Source organism: Callithrix jacchus, chromosome 5 (assembly GCF_049354715.1).
Source record: "Callithrix jacchus isolate 240 chromosome 5, calJac240_pri, whole genome shotgun sequence".
Taxonomy (NCBI): domain Eukaryota; kingdom Metazoa; phylum Chordata; class Mammalia; order Primates; family Cebidae; genus Callithrix; species Callithrix jacchus.
Genome location: NC_133506.1, coordinates 149,151,556 through 149,176,250, shown reverse-complemented (window position 1 = coordinate 149,176,250; position 24,695 = coordinate 149,151,556). Strand labels below are relative to the sequence as shown.

The 24,695-nt window shown below is 42.7% G+C and overlaps 1 pseudogene across 1 annotated transcript; it reads left to right on the top strand.

The window, feature by feature from the left end:
* Positions 1-21,012: 21,012 nt before the first annotated feature.
* LOC100393655 (farnesyl pyrophosphate synthase pseudogene) lies at positions 21,013-24,138 on the top strand (annotated as a pseudogene). The gene has a single exon (XR_013536179.1). The product of XR_013536179.1 is annotated as a farnesyl pyrophosphate synthase pseudogene (transcript).
* Positions 24,139-24,695: the final 557 nt, after the last annotated feature.

Sequence of the window (24,695 nt, the reverse complement as noted above, 5' to 3'; positions counted from 1 at the left end):
TGATGGCAGTCCTTGAATGAGCCCGGAGTGTGGTGTGGAAGTGAGCCTTGCCTAGTGCTGTGTCATTTGACTCTCTGTAATACACGTTTCTCCAGAATAAGGACTGGGTCTTTTGCTTTACTTTTGTCTCATATAGGAGACTGGTTGGGATACTTGGTGACATATTGCTTGGACATTGGGACACCATCTTCCCTTCCGAGACTGTGAACTGGTGTCTCAGTGTGTGTGAGGACTTGGCATCTCTCTGCCTGTCCCTGTAGTATCCTTCTGCCATCAAAGAGTGCACACTGCTTTCAGGACACAGTGGGATACTTGGTGACATATTGCTTGGACATTGGGACACCATCTTCCCTTCCGAGACTGTGAACTGGTGTCTCAGTGTGTGTGAGGACTTGGCATCTCTCTGCCTGTCCCTGTAGTATCCTTCTGCCATCAAAGAGTGCACACTGCTTTCAGGACACAGTGGGAGACAACAGAGCAGTCATTCCAGACACTGTGCCCTCAGGGCCTATTAATGCCTGTTTCTTGAAGTGTTGTATGAGAGCTCTTCTGCTTTTCTTGAAGAACAGAAATTAAAGTAGATCGAGAAGTGTATGGGTTGGGAACTAGAATGAAACACTGAATTGATCAAAGAGACTAAGTGGAAATGCCTGGAGTAGATGACTTAACTCAAACCACTCCTGCTACCCCATCTCCCACTTACTCTAATTGACATTTGAGTGTTTTGTAATGACACAGCCCCAAACTGTTGCTGAGGAGAACTGCTAACACTCCTGCTTCTTCCAAGGTGCTTGTCCCTTGTGGTTGAGAATCGTGAATTATTGAGCACCGTCTCAGTTGAGGAAGACAAGAAAGAAGAGAATGCCCAAGGTGAGCTCTAATGCAGATGGCAGCTCAGCAACCACCACTTAATTCTTCACTCAACCCAGAACAGAATAAGGCAAGTTCTAACAGAATTAGGCAAGGTTAGGCTGAGCACCATGGTTGACGCCTGTAATGCCAGCACTTTGGGAGGCCAAGGCAGGTGGATCACCTGGAGTCAGGAGCTCCACACCAGCCTGGCCAGCATCTCTACCAAAAAAATACAAATAATTAGTCAGGCGTGGTGGTGCACACCTGTAGTCCCAGCTACTCTGGAGGCTGAGGTAGGAAAATTGCTTGAAATAGGGAGGCAGAGGTTGCAGTGAACCGAGAGCCAAGATGGTGCCACTGCACTCCAGCTTGGGTGACAGCATGATATTCTGTCTTTAAAAACAGCAAAAGCAAAAAACAATTATGCAAGGCTAAAGGCTCATGCCTCCCAGGAACGTGATTTTGGACTGGGCCACTTGGAAGCATCTTTGAATGATGTTTCAACCTGTTGATACTTGGCTCCATGCATACGTGCTGACTGGGTGCAGAGGCTTTAACATTACTGCACCTAATTTCCTGTTTTTCAGAAGGTTGCTCTGTCCCAGCAGCAGTTTCTAATAGTGTCCCTGAATTAGCCAATGTTTCATTTTCCAAAATGGCAGACATTTTTGTTGACTCCAGGCAATACCCTACCAGGAAATTTCTGAGCACTGTCTGCCCGCTGCCAACCCAGATCCCACTGGTGGAATCCTGCTCCTGGGCTTGATGGGCCCAATCACAGGCCTGGCTTCTGTCTTAGGAGTTGGGGTAGTGAGATTGGGAGCATAACTGGAAAAGCTCTCAGGTCTCACAGGTGCAGAATCAGATCTGAGCTCCACCACTTGCTACCTGTGTGGCTCCTAAGTCTCAGTTTCTTATGTATGAAGTGGGAATAGTGATAGTTCCTATCTCACTGGGTTCTTGTGAAGATTGAATAAAATACCACGTAGGTGGTGATTAGCCCAGTTCCTTGCCCTAATACTGTTATTGTTAATAATAATTTTGGTATTCTGGGGCAAAGAGTTTGACTGATCAAAATTTGTCATGACACACTGTCACCACTGCTCCTTCCTTGTTGCCCTCCCCAGCACCTTCACCCCAGAGCGACCATTTTATCTACCATACTTATTCATTCCTTTGTTTTGTTTCCTATGGTTGTTTAAAAAAAAAAAATTACTGACAGGTACAGTGGCTCACACCTGTAATCCCAGCACTTTGGGAGGTCAGGAGTTTGAGACCAGCCTGGCCAACATGGTGAAACCCCATCTCTACTAAAAATACAAAAATATTAGCTGGGTGTGGTGGCAGTCGCCTGTAGTCCCAGCTACTTGGGAGGCTGAGGCCAGAGAATCTCTTGAACTCGGAAGTCGGAGGTTGCAGTGAGCGGAGTGGTGCCATTGTACTCCAGCCTGGATGACAAAGCAGGGCTCTGTCTCAAAAAAAAAAAATGACATGTATATTCACCTATGCAATCAGCTACTTAGTTTTGCTTTGTTTCTGAACTTCATAACGAGAGTATCAGGCTCTGGGACTTGCTTTTTTCACTCAGTGTTACCAACTAATGATATAGTAATGTTACCAACATTCATCCATGTTGATGAATGTAATTGTGATTCATTCATTGTCCATTGTTGCATAATATTCTCACATGTAACTATAACCCAAAAAATAGATTCATTCTCCTACTCTTGGGCATTTGGGGTTTTTTGTAAATAGTTTTATTGAGATGTAAGTCACATACCCTACATGTCACCTATTTGAAGCGTACACATTCAATGGCTTTTAGTATATTCACAGAGTGGAGTAACCATAGTGACAAACAATTTTAGAACATTTACATCACCCCAATAAGAAATCTCATGTATCCATTAGCAATAACTCCTCACCTTTTCCCAATTCTTTCAGCCCCTGACAACCTACTTTCTCTCTAATGTGCTTTCTGCTCTACAGATTTGTCTATTCTGGACATTTCATATCAATGGAATTCTATAACATGTGGCCTTTGTGTCTGGCTCCCTTTACTCTGCAGAATATTTTCAAGGCTCCTCCATGTTGTAGGTTGTGTCAACACTTAAGTGTATTGCCAAGTAATTTCCCACATTTTATTATCTGTTCCTTTCTTTATGGACATTTGAGTTATTTGTTTATAGTTTTTTGCACTTACTAACAGTGTTATTATGAACATCACACCACATTATTCCCTGGGCACAATGTAAGAGTTTCTCTAGGGTATATTCTTGGAGCTGTTGAAATATAAGGAAGGCAAATATTTAACTCTACAAGATCATGCCAAATTGCTTCCCAAAACGTTTTGACAATTTACACTCTCACCAGCAATATAAATTATACCACTGACTCACATCCTTACTAATATTTGGCGTGGCCAGAATGTCTAGTTTTTGTAAACCTTGTTTACTTTTCTAAAAAATTTATTTTAAACACTCATGCCACTGCTCTACATTTGACCCATTGCCTAATAATGAAATTCTAATGGAGATCTGGAAGAAACAGCTGCTTGCCCAATGGCTTCCTCCCTAATTAGCAACTCATCTCTGTAATAGTTCTAGTTTTTACTTCCTGACCCAGAATTTTGATATTACTGTTTATAGCACTGAGCCTCCTTCCCAGATGGGCTCTGTGTTCCATCTACTGGCTGGTCCCAGAGTCTCATTCTACCTCTTCCCAGGCAGAGAGGAGACAGGGCTGCCCCGTATCCTTGATCTTGTTGATTTTGGTAATACACACCCCACATACACGTACACACACACACACACACAAACACTGTACACATAAACACATTCGTACACTGAGCTCCCAGCCACATCCAAACAGGAGGATGAGAGCAAACAGGAAGCCACTTTGATGACTTCCAACCCAGAGAGAAACCCCACTCTTCATTTGAATGGCTCATCCTGTGAATGCCAGACAAGGAGGGTACTCTCAGGGTTTGCTTTTCTACTGTCTGTCAAATTCAAGTTACAGTGAATGTGCTTGTAATTCCCATGCACTGAATTCTCTCCAGAACCTCGATTTATTTACTTACTGTCTTTCCCATTAATTAAGTTTCAATAGCATTTTGCCTCCAGAGAGCCCAACAAATGACTTCTATAATAAACACTTCATGAAAAGACTAACTCTGAAAGTCAGTAGAGACAATAGAAGCAGAAGAGAGAGCACAAGGAACAAAAGGACTGAGGAGGGGGCTTTTAGGATGGCAGTGGACAAGTAGGTACTTGCCTTGCAGCTGTCCCTGGAGAAGGGATGTGCCGCTCAGTTGGGTGTGATCAGCAGACCCCTCTCAGCTCCTTCAGGGCCAAGGGTATCTATCCCGCCTCTGATCTTGCTCACATCTAGTGACTGAGGGAGGAGCAGGTCTCAAAGCCTGGCCCCTTCAGCCTACCCCCTTGGGTTGGCCAAGGCTCAGTCAGGCCTGCACTGCTATTTTCTCAAGCAGTCCTAGTCCTCCCACTTCCTCTTGCAGAGGTTGACCCCTGCTCATCATCTTGCACCCCAGCTGCTTCCATGTTGGTTTCTGGAGAATCTATGTTTGTGTGACTATGTTATGAACTATTTAAGGAATCTCAAATTGTTCGACTTAGCTTTTGCAATATTTTTTGCAAATGTAAATAGTACTGAAATTCATATCCTTATGAACGTCTTTCTCACATCCTAAGATAGAAGGTATCCTCAATTCCTAATTCCTAAAATGGACTGTGTCAAATGTTAGGCACATTTGAAGGCTTTTAATACTTATTTGCAAATTGCCTTCAGAAATGTCAGCCAATTACCACTCCCTGCAAAAGTGTATGACAGTGTAGGAGAGTCTATGTCTCTGAGTCTACGATGACATTTCTCTTGTTCTTTTTTTTTTTTTGAGACAGAGTCTCACTCTGTTGCCCAGGCTGGAGTGCAGTGGCATGATCTCAGCTCACTGCAACCTCTGCCTCCCGGAGTCAAGCGATTCTTCTGTCTCAGCCTCCCAAGTAGCTGGGATTACAGGCACCCACCACCATGCCTGGCTAATTTTTGTATTTTTTAGTAGAGACAGGGTTTTGCAGTGTTGGCTAGGCTGGTCTTGAACTCCTGACCTCAAGTGATCCTCTTGCTTCGGCCTCCCAAAATGCTGGGATTATAGGCATGAGCCACCATGCCCAGCCAATGATGGAATTTCATGTTTATAAAATTGTTCCATGTGCATGGAGTTGGTTATATTATTTTTGTTTTAGTTTTTATTTGTTTGATTACTTGTAAAACTGAGTATTTTTTGTAAGTGGAAAGCAGCAAAGGGCTATGTAAGATAAGAAGGAAGGTAGAGGTGTAAGAAGATAGAAATGAGAAAATAATGTTTCAAGAAGAACAAATTTTTTAACAGTTCTATTAAGGTAAACTTGATCTATCATAAAGCACATATATTTAAGGTTCATGATTTGGTAAGTTGTGAAATATGGACATACCTGTGAAGCCATAAAAAAAATTGAGGTACTGACTGTATCTATGGACCACTAAAGCTTCCCCCATCTGTTTATAATCTTACCCTGTCATTTCCCTCCTCCACCCCACCCACCCCTCCCAAGCAAACACTGGTCTGCTTTTTGAAACTATAGATTAAATTTTATTTTCAAGCATTTTATTTAAAAGGACTCTGTACTACTGATTATATTTTTGTCTGGCTTCTTTCACTCCATATAAACATTTTATAACTCATCCATGTTGTTACATGGATCAATAATTCATTCCTTTGTATTGCTGAGAAGTATTATTTTATATGGCTATACCACAACTTTTTTATCCATTCACGTTCTGATGGACATTTGCGTTATTTCCATTCTTGACTATTACTAAAAAGCGACTGTATACACTCATGTTCCAGAGTGTGCATGGACGTATGCTTTGATTTCTCTTGCACAAGTAGAGTGGCATGACTGTATTGAGTTGTTTCAGGTAGTAAGATAAATCTGGTTCCCATTCTTCCCTCTTGACAAGGAACCCATTTGACCATTAAAAAAAATTATATTATACTTTAAGTGCTGAGGTACATGTGCAGAAAGTGCAAGTTTGTTACATAGGTATACAGAGACCATGGTGGTTGGCTGCACCCATCAACTCGTCCCCTACATTAGGTATTTCTCCTAATGCTATTCCTTCCCTAGCCTCTCAGCCCCCAACAGGCCCCAGTGTGTGATGTTCCCCTCCCTGTGTCCATGTGTTCTCATTGTTCAACTCCCACTTATGAGTGAGAACGTGTAGCGTTTGGTTTTCTGTTCTTGTTTTGGTATGTTGAGAATGATGTTTACCAGCTTCATTCATGTCCCTGCAAAGGACATGAACTCATCCTTTTTTATGGCTGCATAGTACTCCATGGAGTATATGTGCCACATTTTCTTTATTCAGTCTATGTTGGTTACAAGTCTTTGCTATTGTGAACAGTGCCACAATAAACATACATGTGTATGTGTCTTTATAGTAGAATGATTTATAATTCTTTTGGTATATAACCAGTAATGGGATTGCTGGATCAAATGGTATTTCTGGTTCTAGATTTTTGAGGAATAATTACCACACTGTCTTCCACAATGGTTGAACTAATTTACACTCCCACCAACACTGTAAAAGCATTTCTATTTCTCCACATCCTCTCCAGAATCTGTTGTTTCCTGACTTTTTAATGATCGCCATTCTAACTGGCGCGAGGTGGTATCTCATTGTGGTTTTGATTTGCATTTCTCTAATGACTAATGATGATGATTTTTTTCATATGTTTGTTGGTGGCATAAATGTCTTCTTTTGAGAAGTGTCTGTTCATATCCTTGGCCCACTTTTTGATGGGGTTGCTTGTTTTTTTTCTTGTAAATTTGTTTAAATTCTTTGGATTCTGGATATTAATCTTTGTCGATGGATAGATTGCAAAAATTTTCTCCCATTCTGTAGGTTACCAGTTCACTCCAATGATAGTTTCTTTTGCTGTGCAGAAGCTCTTTAGTTTAATTATATCCTTTTTGTCAATTTTGGCTTTTGTTCCCATTGCTTTTGGTGTTTTAGTCATGAAGTCTTTGCCCATGCCTATGTCCTGAGTGGTACTGCCTAGGTTTTCTTCTAGGGTTTTTATGGTTTTAGGTCTTACATTTAAGTCTTTAATCCATCTTCAGTTAATTTTTGTATAGGGTGTTAGGAGGGGGTCCAGTTTTTAGAGCTCATGTTGTGAGACAGATAAATCGAAGATAGGGTACCTTGGCTCTTATGCTGAACATTTTAAACCTGTTTACATTTTCATCCCTTCTTTTTCTTTGCCACCGCAATGAATTTAACCCCTTTCCATTCCATGTATGGCTATTCAGCTATTGTCCTGGCAAAGCAATAGAGTTGTTCCCCTTGCAGTAGCAAGCTTCAGTCTCAGAGATTTTACAGTCTTAGGGTAGAAGCAGAAGTGGGCCAGGCTAGAAGCTTCAGGAAGGACCACCCAAATCTCCAGGCTAGACCACATTAGAACCTTGTTGGCCATGGAGATGCAGTCCTCCCCGAAGCCAGCTCTGTGCCTGGGCCTGAATAGCCTGACTTTGGCCCTCATAAAACTTTTATGCTGTGAGACTATTCTGGATACACAAGTATGTGATTGAAGCTGAAGGAGGAATCCGAGGTTTGCCAGTGGGCCTGTCAACTGACAGGAGCAGGTGCAAGACGCTTGAACTCCAGGAGATGCTATCAATTCTGAGGCTCACGTTGGCCTTGGCTGCTGCGCTCTCCTCCCCTTCAGTGAATTCCTCATCGGTGTAGGTTTCAACTATGAATGAAATTCAGTAGTTTCAACATAGCAGCTAGGGATTTGAAATTATCTTTGTCTGTGAGCCTGATGTCCAAGGCCCATCATCACGCCTGGCGTGACAGACTTCCCTCCATTGCATGGCACTCACTAACCACCAGGCCCCACTGCCACGCTGTAGCAGGCCCTCCACAAAGCATGATTTCCTTTCCGCCTCCTTGCATCCTGTAAGACATAGCTATCATATCTATTACATAGTTAAGGAAACTAAGCCTTAAAAAGGTTAAATCACTTGCCCAAGATAATTTAGAGGTGGCAGAGGCAGGATTTAAAACCCAGCCTGAAGCGCAGGGGAGGAAAAACTTTTCCCCCTATTCTCCTAGATTCTCCAGCTGGGATCTGCAAATTAGACTGAAAAAGACAAATCAACAAGAAAACACAAACAAGAGTGTGTTAACACATGAAGTGCACGTACATACAAGAGAGACCCAGTGGTGATGGTTAGAACTTGGACTTCTCTGTAACTGCCCAGCAGGTTCCCCTTGTCCACTGCCTGGACAGAGGCAATTTATCAAGACATAAGAAGTACGATAGTGAAAGGGTTATTCACTCAGAGCAGGCTGTGCAGGAGACTGGAGTTTTAGTATTACTCAGATCAGTCTCCCCAGGGGTTTGAGGATCAGAGTTCTTAAGAATAATTTGGTGGGTTGGGGGTGGGGGAAGTGGGGCAGTGAGTCAGGAGTGCTGATTGGTTGGGTAGGAGATGAAATCATAGACAGTTAACGAAGCCATTCTCTTGCTCTGAGTCGGTTTCTGGGTGGGTGTCTTCTTTCAGAAGACACAGGTTATTGATCTGGGTGGTGCCAGCTGATCCATCAAGTGTAGGGTCTGCAAAATATCTCAAGCACTGACCTTACGTTTTACAATAGTGATGTTATCCCCAGGAACAGTTTGGGAAGGGTCAGAGTTTTGTGTCCTCTGGCTGCATGACTCCTAAACCACAATTGATGATCTTTAGGCCAATTTGTTAGTCATTAGAAGACAGGCTAGTTGTCAGGCAAGCAAGGGGTTTGTTTTGAAAAAAGGCTATTATTATCTTTGTTTTAAACAATGAACTATAAACTAAGTTCCTCTCGAAGTTAGTCCGGGCTACACCCAGGATGGAACAAGGGCAGCTTGAAGAGGAGCTGCAAGATGCAGTCGGTTAGGTTAGATCTCTCTCACTATCTCCATTATAACTTTGCAGTGGCGGTTTCATACATAACAGCTTAATTAAAAAATACATTAAATTGGTAGAAAAGTGACAAGACAAAGAAAAAATGCTTTATTAGGCTTTAGGGATAGCAAACAATAAGAAAGCAACTAGATTAGGGAAACTAATGAAAATGGGGGTTGTTTTGGCCAGTTTGTTTTGTAGATTCCTCTGCTGCCGTCCCTGGGTACTGCCACCAGTGATTAAGATCATCGATTAAAAACTGTCCTGCCCTTCCTGGTGGAAAAGGGGAGGGCAGAGAGTTTGCCTTATGTCTCTTTTTAGCTTCCCTCAGCTCAAAATAATCATTATGTCAAAGTGGCATATTTTGTGGGGTGGCATACTCTGAATCCCGCATAAGTAATAATGACTGAAAATTTTCCAAAATTAACAACAAGCAGCAAACCAAAGATCCAGGAAGGTCAAACAATACCAACAAGGATTAACACCAAAAACTATGCCTAGGTATATTACATTCAAACTGCAGAAAACCAAAGACAAAGAAAAAAATCTTGGAAAAAGCCAGAGGGAGAAAAAGAAACAAAAACTTTACCTATAGAGGACCAAAGATAAGAATTACATTGGATTTCTCATCAGAAACTATGAAAGCAAGAAGAAAATGTAGTGAAATATTTAATGAATTGATCTGTATCCAGTGAAATTATCCTTCAAAAGTAAGAGAAATAAAGACTTTCCCAGGCAAACAAAAATTGAGAGAATTTGTTGCTAGCAGATCTGCCTTGCAGGAAATATTAAAAGAAGTTTTTTTTTTCAGAGAGAAGGAAAGCGATACAGGTCAAAAACTCAGATCTACTTAAAGAAAGGAAGAGTGTCAGAGAAGGAATAAATGAAGCCACAGATGATCGTAGCATATAATTAAGTGAGTTGAATGACAGAAATGTTTTAAGAGCTGGGAAGGAGGAATTGGGATATTCTGTTTTAGGGTACGTGAATGGCCCATGAAACAATGTAGTATTACTGAGAGTGACCCTAGATTCATTATAAACGTATATTGTGAACTCTAGAGCAACGACTTACAAAAAATTTCAAAGAAATGTAATTGAGTTGCTAAGATAGAAAAGAGAATAGAACCATATAAAATGCTGCATTAAAAACATAAGCATATTGAGTTTTAGCATTTATTAACACAAAAGTCACAATCTATGAAAGAAAAGATTGTAAGTTAGGCTTTATTAAAACTAAACGCTTCTCCTCTACAAAAGATACCATTGAGAGAATGAAAAGACAAGCCACAGATTAGGAGAAAACATTTGCAAGACACATATCGGATAAATATGTGTGTCCAGAATATACAATTAACTCTTTAAACTTTACAATAAGACAAAAGCAATCTAATTTTTAAATGAACAAAAGATCTAAATAGACACCTCACCAGAGAAGCTATACAGATGGCAAGTGAGCATATAAAAAGATGCTCAGCTAGGGAAATGCAAATTAATCAATGAGATACATCACATGCATTAGAATGACTACAACTGAAAACACTTTTCAGTTAGACAGGAGGGCTACGTTCTGTTGGTCTCTTGCACAGTATGGTGACTATAGTTAATATTAATGTATTATATATTTCAAAATTGCTAAAAGAGTGGATTTTAAGTTTTCACCATAAAGAAATGATAACTATGTGAGGTGATGGATGTATCAATTAGCCTGATTTGATCATTCCATGATGTATACATGTACTGAACTATCACACTGAATCTCATAAATATCTACAATTATTACTTATCAATAAAAATAAAATAATTTTTTAAAAACCACTGACAACACCAAATGCTGGTGAGAATATGTAGCAAGAAGAACCCTCATTCAATGCTGGTGGGAATGCAAAATGATACACCAATTATGGAGGACAACTTGTCAGGTTCTTACAAAGCCAAATACAGTCTTACTGTACAATCCAGGACTCGCTTTCCTCAAAAGTAATCCAACTGAGTTGAAAACTTGTCTGTATAAAAATCTACACACATAAATGTTTATAGCAGCTTTATTCATAATCACCAAAAATTGAAAGCCAACAAGATGACCTTTAATAGGTGGATGGATAAACAAACTAGTACATTCACACAATGAAATATTATTTAGTAATAAAAAATAAGGTATCAAGCCAAAAATTGACATGGAAGAAACTCAGCTGCTAAGTGGAAGAAGCCAGTCTGAAAGGTGCATGCTATATAATTCCAACCATATGACATTTTGGAAAAGTCAACAGTATAGAGACAATAAAAAGGTCAGAGGTTGCTAGGGATATGGGGGAAAGGCAAAGGAATAAGTAGGTGAAGCACAGGGAATTTTGAGGACAGTGAAACTTCCCCGCATAATATTGTAATGGTGAATATGTGACATGCATTTGTCAAAATCTATGGAACTATAGAACACAGAGTGAACCTTAATGTAACTGTGAACGTGTTAATAATAGCATTTCAACGTTGGTTTACTAATTGTAACCACAGTACCACACTAATGCAAGATGTTAATAATAGTGAAAACTGTGTGTAGGGGAAGAGGATGTAAGTGAACTCTGTGCTATTTGCTCAATTGGCCTGTAAATCTTAAATTATTCTAAAAATAACATCTATTAATTTTTTTTTTTTTTTTGAGACAGAGTTCCACTTTTGTTACCCAGGCTGGAGTGCAATGGCACGATCTCCACTCACCGCAACCTCTGCCTCCCAGGTTCAGGCAATTCTCCTGCCTCAGCCTCCCGAGTAGCTGGGATTACAGGCACGCGCCACCGTGCCCAGCTAATTTTTTGTATCTTTAGTAGAGATGGGGTTTCACCATTTTGACCAGGATGGTCTCGATCTCTTGACCTCGTGATCCACCCGTCTCGGCCTCCCAAAGTGCTGGGATTACAGGCTTGAGCCACCGCGCCCGGCCTAATTTTTTAAAATATAAAAAAAATGTCAAGGAGAACAAAAACATTCAAAAAAATCAACTACAAAATACCTTAAACAACAACAGTTCACCTGCCTTCAAATTCTTAATCATCCCCTCTCCAAACCACCTCAAATCCCACATTCTTGGCTGGGGTCTGGTTATCCAATCTAGCTCATGCCCACATCCTGTCTTGAAGGAGGGGGGTCAGCCTCAATTCTATGACTCAGAAGTTCTCCAAATGTAGTTGACATAATGCTTGTTAAGAATGTAGCGTCCTGGGCCGGGCGCGGTGGCTCAAGCCTGTAATCCCAGCACTTTGGGAGGCCGAGGTGGGTGGATCACGAGGTCGAGAGATCGAGACCATCCTGGTCAACATGGTGAAACCCCGTCTCTACTAAAAATACAAAAAATTAGCTAGGCACGGTGGCGCATGCCTGTAATCCCAGCTACTCAGGAGGCTGAGGCAGGAGAATTACCTGAACCCAGGAGGCGGAGGTTGCGGTGAGCCGAGATCGCGCCATTGCACTCCAGCCTGGGTAACAAGAGCGAAACTCCATCTCAAAAAAAAAAAAAAAAAAAAAAGAATGTAGCGTCCTGGACCCCAGGTCTAGGGATTCCAACTCAACAGAACTCTATAATCTGCGTCTTCCTTAAGATCCCTGGTGAATCTGAGGCACCCTTTGAGGACTGCTGCAGCTGCTGGAGTTCTGCGGGAGTATCATGTTTTCTCACTAGAGTGAGGCTACCCTCTCGTTGGTCTCAAGAAGAGTTTTTTGAAAGCCCACTGCCATGACTCTCCTGAAAGATCAGATCTCCACGCTTTCCTGAACCAAATCAATACATTTTTGCCTTTTGGGAGATAAACTTTGGGCCTCCCCTGCTACTGGCCTTGCTGTGGTCCCATCATGCATCATGTCCAGACCTATGCAAATGATATTTATTTTGGTGATGGGATTGGTCATACTGAGGAGGGCCAGGAAAGACCTGAACACTAGACATTCATGCTGAAAATATTTACCAGGTACCTGCTATGAATTTGGAACTATCTGCTAAACACCGGGCACAAAGAGAACAGGATCTGGCTCCGGCCCCCATAGGATTTAATCTAGCGCATAAAGCAGACAATTAAACATGACAGCGTGACGAGCGTCTGGCAGTGAGCATGCTGAGGGCTGTGGAAATGCGTGCAGGCATTCACTAATTCCATGAGGCAGATGTTGCAAAGGGAAGTTCAGGGGCAGGTGGTGGGCAGTAGTGGTGCGGGGCAAGCAGAGAGGAAAGCTGGTGGCAAGTGGTATGAGGAGGCCTAAACAGAAAGGTGGCATGCAGAGGGCCAGAAGGGGACAGCAAGAGGGTGCCCTGGGAGCCAGACAGAGAGCAGCAATGGAGAGTCAGGCAGCTGGGTGGAGGAGTCAGCAAGATGGAAAACAATGGGCACCCAAGGGCCATGGCAGCTGGTGACACAGCTCCTCAGGCTCCAGGAGAGGAGAAGTGGGGGCTCAGTTCCCAGCAGAACCAGAAAATGGAGCCTGAGGGAGCAAAGGCAAGGCTCCAGGCACTGGGATACATAGCAGGGGGTCAACCTTAGGCCAAGGCAGAGCCTGGTTTCAAAGAACAAGGGCACAGTGAGGCCAAGGGAGGTGAGACTAACTTGGTAGGTTACATGAAAGGGAAAACTTGCCATGCTCACTAGAGGAGAAGCAGAAGGGGAGGGAAACAAGAGTCACTGGCATTTTTCAAAAGTTCTCCAGATAGTCCTAATGAGCAGCCAGGGTAGACAAGTGCTGTAGGAAGGACCAGGTGAGATATCAGACTTTGTCAGAACACCTCACTTGCATATAATATGTTATTGAAGTTTCCCACCATTCTCTGAGTAAGGAAACAAAGGCCTAAGATTGCCCTAAGGAGAATACTTTAGAGAGTTACAAAAGCAGAGTCAGGTCTTGGGATAAGAATATCTAGATTTAAGTACATAATATTTTCTATTATGCTGTTAACTACACTTTCTTTAAATTGGGTATGTTAAACCTTTGTGACCTGAAAGAAGAGCTATGAAAAAAAATAAAAGATTCTTTTTTAAGTGAAAGCCTCAGATTTCTAAAAATCATAACAAAGAGAAAGTCTTCTATTCTGTGTTGTATGAAGACCAAGTTCAGTCCAGACACTGGTTAATCATATAACAAGTCAGTGTCCAGGCAGCGCAGCTACGGGCAGAAAGAGACCAACCCACTTCAATACAAGAATTCACAGGTTACATAAAAGAGAAAACTTTCCATCCTTGCTACGGTTGAATACTAGGGCTTTAAACACACAGTAATGTCAAATAGTGAGCAGAGTTAGGGCACTCCATAGGAATCAAGTCACTATGTATTTCTCACAGAAGTGATCTTGTTGATTAATATTCTCCAGTGCTGTGGCCTCTCCTTCTGTCAAACAAGCAGACTTATCTTGATTTTATGGATCACTCACCTCTTGACCATTCCAGGCCAATGCCCCTTGGGGTTAGGAGATAAAGGAGCTGGACAGTGAATCATTGTAAAAAGCAGCTGTTGGAAATATTGTGTGAACTTTGCTTATGTGGGTCAGAAGCAAACAGTCTTGATTCTTGTGCTGCTTCTAGTTTTAGGGATTCCATGGAGACCCTTAGCAAAATTGATATTCTACACAGTATCATCCAGAAATATAAAGAGAGGGAGGACTTCCCAAGTCATTTTATAATGCTAGTGTTATCCTGGTACCAAAACCAGACAAAAACAGTACAGAAAAGAAAACTACGTAACAATATTGCTAATGATTACAAATGCAAAAATCATTACCAAAATATCGGTCAGTTCAATTCAGTAATATATAAAAAGAGTTATACTCCATGACAAGAGAGGTTTTATTCCAAGCTGATTTAATATTTAAAGATCAATCCAAGTAATCCACCATAATATGAGGCAAAGAAAGAAATATCACATGATCCTATAAATCAGCACAGAAAAAGCATTTAATAAAATTCAGTAACCATCATTCATGACAAAAACCTCAGAAGAATAGAATAGAGAACTTCCTCAATTTGATAAAGAGCATCTGCAAAAAGTGTTACAGCCAATATCATACTTTATGAAAGACTTTGTACTAGTCCATTTTCACACTGCTAATAAAAACATACCTGAGACTGGGTAATTTATAAAGAAAAAGAAGTTTGATGAACTCACAATTTCACGTGGCTGGGAAGACCTCACAATCATGGTGAAAGGTGAATGGCACATCTCATATGGTAGCAAGCAAAAGAGAATGAGAGCCAAGTGAAAGGGAAACACATTATATAAGGATCGGATCTTGTGAGACTTATTCACTGCTATGAGAGCAGTATGGGGGAAATTGCCCCCATGATCAATTATCTCCCACCGGGTACCTCCCATAACACTGGGGAATTTGGGGAGCTACAATTCAAGATGAGATTTAGGTGGGTACACAACCAAACGATATCAGACTTAATGGGGAAAGTTGAATGCTTTCCCCTTGAGAGCGGTAACAAGGCAACGATGTCTAATCTTCCCACTCTTAGTCAATATAGTGCTGGAAGTTCTAGTCATGCAAAAGGCAAGAAAAGGATATAGATTGGGAAGAAAAAAGCAAAGCTGTCTCTGTTTGCAGGTGACGTAATTGTCTACATAGAAAAATCTGAAGAAATCTACTGTGTAGAATTGGTCCTAAATCTTTAAATGTCTACTAAAATTCTCCAGTGAAAATATCTGGTCCTGTAAATTTCTTTTTTGGGACTATTTGACTTATGAATTTAATTTTCTTAATAGTTATATGGCTATTTAAATTATTTACTTTATATTAACTTATGGGAGTGTGTGTTTTTCAAAGTATTAGTTCATTTCATGTTAAGTGGTTAAATTTAGTATGTTTCCAGTTGTTTATAGTATTCTCTTATATCATTCCATTAATATCTTTTTGATATCTGCAGGGTCTTGTTTCATTCCTGAAACAGGTAACCTGTGTATTTCCCTTTTTCTGTCTGTCACTTTTTCTAGAAGTTTGCCAATTTTATTGATCTTTTTAAAGAAACAGCTGTTTGTTTCATTGATTTTTAAGAATTGTTTCTCTGTTTTGATTTCTACTCTTGTCTTTATTTCCTTCTGCTTGCTTTACATTCATTTTGTTCTTCTTTTCTAGGTTCTTGAGACAGAAGGTTAGTTCACTGGTTTCAGACTTTTCTCCTTTTCTAATATATATATTCAGTGCTATGAATTTCCTCTCAACATTGTTTTAGTTGCATTTCACACACTTTTACACATTGTATTTTCATTTTCATTTAATTCAATAGATTTCTAAATTTCCCCTGAGACTCCTTGTTTGATTCATAGATTTAGAAGTGTACTATTTAGTTTCCAAATGTTTAGGTATTTTTTCTGTTGTCTTACTGTTATGTTTAGTTTGATTCCATTGTAGCTGGAGAACTCATGCTGCATGATTTCAATTCTTTCCAATTTGTTAAAGGTTCCTCTTATGGTCTAGGATGTTGTCTATCATGGTATATGTTTTATGAACACTTGCAACACATGTGCATTCTGTTGATGTTAGGTAGACTCTGCTATAAATGTCATCAACCTATTGGTCAATGATGTCACTGAGTTCTTAGACATCTTGCTGGTTTTCTGCTGAGTTGTTCTGTTAATTGTTTCAAGACAGACATTGAAGTCTCCAATCATACTTGTGGATTTGTCTATTGCTGTCAGTTATTGCTTCATATACTTTGAAGCCCTGTTGTTTACTGCATACACATTTAGGATCAGTGTGATTTCTTGGTGGATTGACCCTTTTTATTATTATGTAATGTCTCTCTGTTTCTGGTCATTTCTTTTGCTCTGAAGTCTACTTTACATGATATAGTATAGCCACTCCTGCTTTCTTTTAATTGTTTGCATAATATATCTTTTTCTATCCTTTTACTTTCAACCTGCTTATATTGTCATATTTGAAGTAAATTTATTGTGGACAGCAGATAGTTGGAACCTGTTTTTTGATCCACTTCACCAATTTCTGTCTTTTAATTGGAATATTTACACCATTTACATTTAATATAGTCATTGATATATTAGACCTTAAATCTGCCATTTGTACAATCCTTTCCTGTACAATCTAGGTTAATTTTTTTGTTAAAAATTTTTCAGATATTTTTGTAATTCTTAGAAGGAGGGTTAGAGGGAGAGAATTCTATTTTGTGTTAGGGTGTGTGTGTGTGTGTGTGTGTGTGTAACTTATGTTATAAAATTGGTTCACATGATTGTGGGTGCTGGCAACTCTGAATCTGTAGGGCAGGCCAGCAGGCTGAAAACATTAACAGGAGTTAATGCTGAATTCTTTAGCATTCTACATTCAAGGTGTTCTACAGGACACCTTGCTTTTTGCTTTTAAAGCCTTCAACTTTTTGAATGAGGAAGCACACACTTATTGAGATTAATCTCCTTTTACCTAAAGACAGTTGATTGTAAATATTAACCATATGTACAAAATGTCTTCACAACAACACCTAGATTAGTGTTTGATTTAATAACTGGGTACCATAGCCCAGCCAAGTTGACACATAAAGCTAACTATTACATACTTCACCCCATTTATTTTCCTATCTAGGTAAGGTGGAAGTTTCTTAAGAGGTAAAATCGTGTATTGGTTGTTTTCCTGTTGGACTAAAACATGGCAACCTACTGAATAATTGGAGGATTTGACAGTCTCATGTGTCAACCTAACATTTCATAACCTGAGGCAGGGCAGTTTTTAAAACCTATAACATAAAGCATAAATGAATGGGAATTTGGAATCTGAATTCTGCATTTGAGATTGTCTCAAGCATTTGAAATTACTTATCTTCTATATCCAAGTTGTTAGTACAATGGTTTTTTTGAAGAAAACTGCCACCTGCTTTTAGCTCTCCCAGTCAGAATGGGGTGCTAAGGACAACAGATTTTGCAGAGGTAGCATAATTTTCTAACCTAACAACTTCCTTAGTTTGCAGTGAAATATTGAAGACGTCGATATATTGTGAATTAATAGGACTTTAGAGCAAACACATCAATATTTGAAAACACTTGTGATGAATAGACTCTTCTAAAGGAAATACGTCTCCAAGTTTAAGCTGGAAAGGCACTATGATAACTGGAAAAGGGTTACAATTGTTTGGCTTTTTGGGTTTTAGTACCTGTATTCTTGCATTGCGAATTACATGTATCTTGTTTATGATGTCTTTTTACCAAAAAAAGTTTTAAAACCAGAGAAATCTTACTGAACACAGCAGCCAGAAAAAATAATTTTAAAAAATAATAAGTTAATAATTTTATTAGGGGAGTTAAGACCATTCTTTTAAAAGAAAGAATTCAAGAAAATAAGCGACTAGGTACAAAATGTGTGCTGTGAAAGTGAGGGAGGATACAGGATGCTGAGGAAGTGAAGTCATGGGTCGGTGCGGGAGGGAGAGGCACACTGTGGGTAGAGGTCCTGCTTAGGGACTCAGAGAGGAGCTGGAACTTGAGTGAGGAATTGAGAAAAGGCTTTGAGTGGGCAGAAATGAAAAGAAGGCCTCCCAGGGAGAGTTCACAGCATAGGCAAAGGCATGGTTAGAAGAGCGACATCAGGTGGGCAAGGTGGGCAAGTAAGGAGCTCTGGGCAGCAGGTGCCTGTGCAGCAATAGAGGCCCAGGTTGTGGGGCAGCCCCAGGGGGAGGGAGACTGCCCTGAGCTCTGAGGTGGGCTCCAATCTCATCCAAATCAGTTCCTCCACCAGAGCCTCACCAGGCTTCAATGGGCCTCAATAGCAATGCATTCCTAATGGGAGAAGATGTTCTATTCTTCCCAGGATCCTCAATAAAACTGCAAACTGTCCTTGGAGGGGGAGTCATCCACTAATGCCTCACCAGGGATATTTTCCGAGAAGATGCCTCAAGGAGCTCTTGGGGTGGAGGTGGAGACAGGACGAGAGAAAGTGGAAAATTGCAATTTACCCAGAACTGGCTATTTCTTTGAGGTTTGCGGTGAGGCTTTAAGAGGGAGAGAGTAATGAGGGGAGCCGTGATGAAAACACGTAGGCTGACACCCAGTTAGAGGAGCAGAAACTAGCGATGAGGAGCGCTTCATGGGGTAATACCCCACTCGGAGGTGCAGGGCCTGACGGATGGGAGGACCGTTCACAATTGTGTGAACACATTGTGAATGAATGACTGAGTTCATGAATGAGGCAGGTGGACTGGAAAGCAGGCAATTTGCCCTAAAGGACTTTTTCACACTAGTACAACAATGTGGTATTTTCTAGGTCAGTCCTCCTTTAAGGCCCTGATCAAGTGTATAAATTGCCCTTCCCAGAAAAATGCACATATGCAAATGAAAATAATTTTGCAATCATTTTCAGATGATTTAGAGACTTTTCCCCACCCCAGAATTTCAGTAAAGGCAGTGTTTAATAGACACGAGGCCGGCCATGCTATGTGGGAGATGGAGTTAGTACTCAAATCATCTTGTCTCAAAGCTAGCAGGTTAGGGATTTTTCAAAGGCAGTTTCCGGAAGGAGTGGGGGAGGCTAGGCTTGCTGGGTGTCCTTGATAGGGTGTGCTAAATCACTTCTGCACAGGGCCACGGGAGTAAGATTGGGGGTCCAGGTGAGGCCATGGGTGTCAGACATGCAAAAAAAAAAACCCTGAAAAGGCCTATCTACAATAGTGGTGTTATCTGTAGGCATAATCGGAGAAGGTGCATATCCTATAACCTCTGGAATGATGGCTGACCATCACTTCTGTCTGCGCCTTAGCAGGACTCCGGCTCCGCTCCTCCCCACACCTGATGGCCTCCCACATTGACTTTACAAAAGCAGGGGCGTTTTGGGGGGAGGCCTATTATCATTTAAACTACAGCCTAAATGGCTCTCAAAGTCAGCTTGGCCCAAAAGCCCAGGGACAATTAAAGAAAAGGTAAGATGGGTGGTGGGTTATCGCAGCTCACTGTTCTAATTTTTCTCATTGATACCGTGTTTGCAAAGGTGGTTTCACTATCGTGGCTGAAACCAGTAGTTTCATCACTAGTTGCCTGGCCCCCTTTCCTTTCCAGGGGGCATATAAGATTCTAGGGTGAAAGGGTACTGCAGCCTGCCACATGTGTCCTGGTCACCTCGAGGATGCTTGGAGCAAGTCCTCACCTGCCTGCGGCTGTGGCTCTATCACTTGCAGGGGTCTTCAGAGGCACCTGCCTGTCTGGAGCCACACTTACCCTAGCAATCCATCGCCTGACCCTGCTGACCCTGGGCTTCAGTGGTCAGCACTTCATGGCTGTCCCCACATGAGGATGGGTCATGTCAGAGAGGCCTCTCTTGGAGGGACCAGGTCCCTGAGGATCCTGGCATTCTTTTTTTTACATACAAGGTCTTCAGAATCTGGGTTTGCACTGAAAGCACATCACAATTCAAAACAGACACACTATAGGTGCTCGAAGGCTGCACGTGGCTGTCCCGCTAGACACAGGGGTGGATCCTGGAGTGCGGCTGGATGGGTTACTGGAAAGGTGAAAGATTCATTTTAGTTGTCAAAGGCCAAAACAGTATAAACACAGCCCTGGGTAATTTCTCAATGGGTCGTTATATTTAATTATTAATAAACCACCTGGTACTTAAAGAATAATCCTGGACCACAAGAAAGGCCATTCTAGGAAAAATAAGATGGTGAGAAAAAATGGAGATGGGCAAGTGTCACAAACAGGGCTTCAAAGAGCCACTCTTGGGACCCCAGGTTTCCTCCGTCTCAACTGGGCATGGACCAGTCTCCTGTGAATGAATCCAGGCAAGCCTGGAAGACCAAATGTGGGCCACCAACCTCTTCTCTGCCTGCTGTACCAGGACTCCAGTGAGTTTTAGTGGCCTCCCCATTGCTCTCACGCTTGGCTGCACATCAGACTCACCTAAGAGTTAAAGGACCCCTGATTCCCAAAGTGTTGTATCAATGTTAAATTTGCTGGAGTGGGTAACTGTACTGCTTCTGTAGGAGAAAGTCTCATGGGAGTTACACCCTGAAGTATTTTGAGATCAAGGACCATGATGTAACTGACCCTCAAATGGCTCAGAAAACATATTTTAAACTATTATGTGTGAATGTGTATGTGTGTGTCAATTAAAAGATAGAGAAAAATAAGTAAGCAAATAGGTGAAAATGTTTGCAATTCGTGTAGACGACATATGGATTTTCTTTGCAATAGTTTTACTTTTACAACATTTCAGAGATAAAAATGATTTCCAAAAACAGTTTTAAAAACGTGCTTTTAAACTTGATTCCCAAGTCCTACTCCTAGAGGTTCTGGTTTAATTGATCCAGGGATTTTTAAGGCCCCCAGGTGGCTCTGAAGTGCCCTAAGGTTGAGAACCTGGTGGCTCTAAGTCAGAGAAGCACCGGCCTCTCCCCCTCCCTCTTCAGGCTTCAGGGCCCAGCCCAACACTGTGAACTGTCTTTAGCAGAGAAGATCAGCATCTCAGCTTGTGGTATTTTTTGCCTACAGGGACAGAGTCGCGTAGAAGAACACATCCTCTTCAGCGGTCCTTGGGGTACTGGGGGTGTGCCGTGCAGCTGTTGAATATTCGTTGCTGGAGAGTTTTCCACAGGGATGGACACACTGTCTGTCCACTGCTTGTCAGTCTGTCTGCTGCCACTTTGTAACTGCTTAGCTGTCTGGGTCACTTTCATCAGAGGTGGCCTGTTTGCTGGAAAGCTGTACCCAAGGTCATGGGCTGAGTGGTTGCTTAACACCTGTGCCTCCTTTTAGGGGCTGTCTCCGGGAGGGGCAAGGAATGGGGATGAAGGGCCCTGCCTTTCTCCTCCAGGAAAGCACTTAGAGCAGCTGGGGGCTGGGGGACTGAGCTCAGGTGGTAACTGGAGAAACCCCTCCCCAGGGGACCCCTGCTCCAATTGCACACTTCAGCTGAGAGCTGACTTGTTCCTCTTCTGCTGTCAATGATCAGAAATGCAGCCTGGTCCTGTCTATCCAGCACGTCCCTTCACTCATCCCTTGAGACCAGTGGCATACATTTATGAGGTGAGAAGGGCAGTCTGGGGCTGCACAATGGAGCCTTCCTCTGGGACCATTAGATGCCCTGAGGGGTGGCTCACCTGAGCTCATTAACACCTTGGAAAGCCATGGCAGCTCTGGCTGACTCATGTTCTGTGTATGGTCCACTAGGAGAGACCAGATCTTTTTTGGCCTTGTGTCTGCCTCATCTTCTCAGTACTGTGTTTGTGTGATGGGATTTTTGTTTCTAAGCAGACTCAGAGGCACTGTCTTTACAGGACTGAACCTCTCTGCTCTGTGACCTGGAGCAGGTTCCAGGACCTGGCTGGTTTCAGGTCAGACTCCTGGAGAGCGGTGGAGTCCCTGTCTCTATTTCATCTTTGCATATGCCTCCCCTACACAGAGTAGGCACCCTGGGGTTAATTACACAGGGACCAGGACAAGTGGAGTGGAGTGGAGCAGCAACAGCACAACGCCACTAGAGATGAGGAGAGAATGGGGGACAGGGAAGACAAGGGGGTGGGGCAGAAGGTCACATGCAGGGCAGCAAAGAGGCAGGAGGAACAGAAGGGTAGGGGAGCCATATGGAACAGGGTGTGGGATCATTGCCAACTGAGAAACCACAGTAGTGCTGTGGGCATTGTAACCGCCTTTGCAAAACTATGACTGAGACAGTGAAAGAGCTCTACCTTAACTGACACCGTCTTGCTTCCAAACTCTAAGCTGTCCTTGTTCATTCCTGGGCATAGGCTGAACTAACTTCGGGAGAAACGTAGCTTATACTTTAAACAAAGACGGTAATAGTCCTTTCCCAAAGCAGACCTTCTTCTTGCCTGGGGACTAGATTGCCTTTGTAGGACTAACATCAGCCACCAGATTAGAAATTACGGTTTAGGAGCCAGGCAACTGGAGGCTACAAGATTCCGACCCTCACTAAACTCCTCTTAAGATTAGTGCTCGAGATATTTTGCAGAACCTGCACTTGATGGATCAGCTGGTCCCACCCAGATCAATAAACTGGCTCATCTGATCTTGTGGCCCCCACCCAGGAACTGACTGAGTGAAAGAAGACAGCTCCTACTCCCTGTGATTTCATCCCTGACTAATCAGCGTTCCTGGCTCACTGGATCCCCCTTACCCACCAAGTTATCCTTAAAAACCCTGCTCCCGACCGAGCAGGAACCCACAACCAGGAACAGAGCCTTTTGCTCTTCCCTCAGAATGAATGGAGACCAGAAATCAGATGTTTATGCCCAAGAAAAGCAGGATTTCGTTCACCACTTCTCCGAGATCGTTAGGGTGCTGACTGAGGATGAGATGGAGCACCCAGAGACAGGAGATGCTATTGCCCGGCTCAAGGAGGTCCTGGAGTACAACGCCATTGGAGGCAAGTATCACCGGGGTTTGATGGTGCTAGTAGCGTTCCGGGAGCTGGCGGAGCCAAGGAAACAGGATGCCAAGGAAATAGTCTCCAGCGGGCCCTGACTGTGGGCTGGTGTGTGGAACTGCTGCAAGCTTTCTTCCTGGTGACAGATGACATCATGGATTCATCCCTCACCCGCCGGGGACAGATCTGCTGGTATCAGAAGCCAGGTGTGGGTCTGGATGCCATCAATGACGCTGTCCTTCTGGAAGCATGTGTCTACCGCCTGCTGAAGCTCTACTGCCGGGAGCAGCCCTATTACCTGAACCTGATCGAGCTCTTCCTGCAGAGTTCCTATCAGACTGAGATTGGGCAGACCCCGGACTTCATCACAGCCCCTCAGGACAATGTGGATCTTGACAGATTCACTGAAAAGAGGTACAAATCCATTGTCAAGTACAAGACGGCTTTCTACTCCTTCTACCTTCCTGTAGCTGCAGCCATGTACATGGCAGGAATTGATGGCGAGAAGGAGCATGCCAATGCCAATGAGATCCTGCTGGAGATGGGAGAGTTCTTTCAGATTCAGGATGATTACCTTGACCTCTTTGGGGACCCCAGTGTGACTGGCAAAGTTGGCACTGACATCCAGGACAACAAATGCAGCTGGCTGGTGGTCCAGTGTCTGCAGCGGTCCACTCCGGAACAGCGCCAGATCCTGAAGGAAAATTACGGGCAGAAGGAGGCTGAGAAGGTGGCCAGAGTGAAGGCATTATATGAGGAGCTGGATCTGCCGGCTCTGTTCTCGAAGTATGAGGAAGACAGTTACAACCACATTATGGCTCTGATTGAACAGTACGCAGCACCCCTGCCCCCAGCTATCTTTCTGGGGCGTGCGCGCAAAATCTACAAGCGGAAAAAGTGACCTAGAGACTGCAAGGGCGGAGAGGAGGCTCTCAATAAATAAATTATTCTGTAAAAAAAAAAAAAGCCCTGCTCCCTGAATGCTCGGGGAAACTGACTTGAGTAATAATAAAACTCCAGTTTCCCACACAGCCGCCTCTGCATGAGCTACTCTTTCTCTATTGCAATTCCCCTCTCTTGATGAATTGGCTCTGTCCAGGCAGGGGGCAAGGTAAACCCCTTGGGCAGTTACACTGTGAGCATAACAAAGATAAATTCCCCATAAAAGCACTCACACAGGACCAGCTGAAATGGTGGCTAGAACCATGGAGCCGTTAGCTAGGCTCGGGCAGGGCAGGGAATGGGCTGGAATGAGTTGATGATGCATGGGGTGGCAGGCAGTGTGGTGGGTGATATTTGATGGTTCGTAGGTCTTTGATGGTTCTCAGAGGTGGTGGCATTTGGATTGGGCTGCAAACACGAAAGAGGTGAGCAGGCTTTAGACTGTCATAGGGGACAAGCTTAGACTTGATAAAGGAGACCGGGGCCAAACCGCACAGCCTCCCTGGGAGAACTTGCACAAGCATTTAAGGGTTCTTC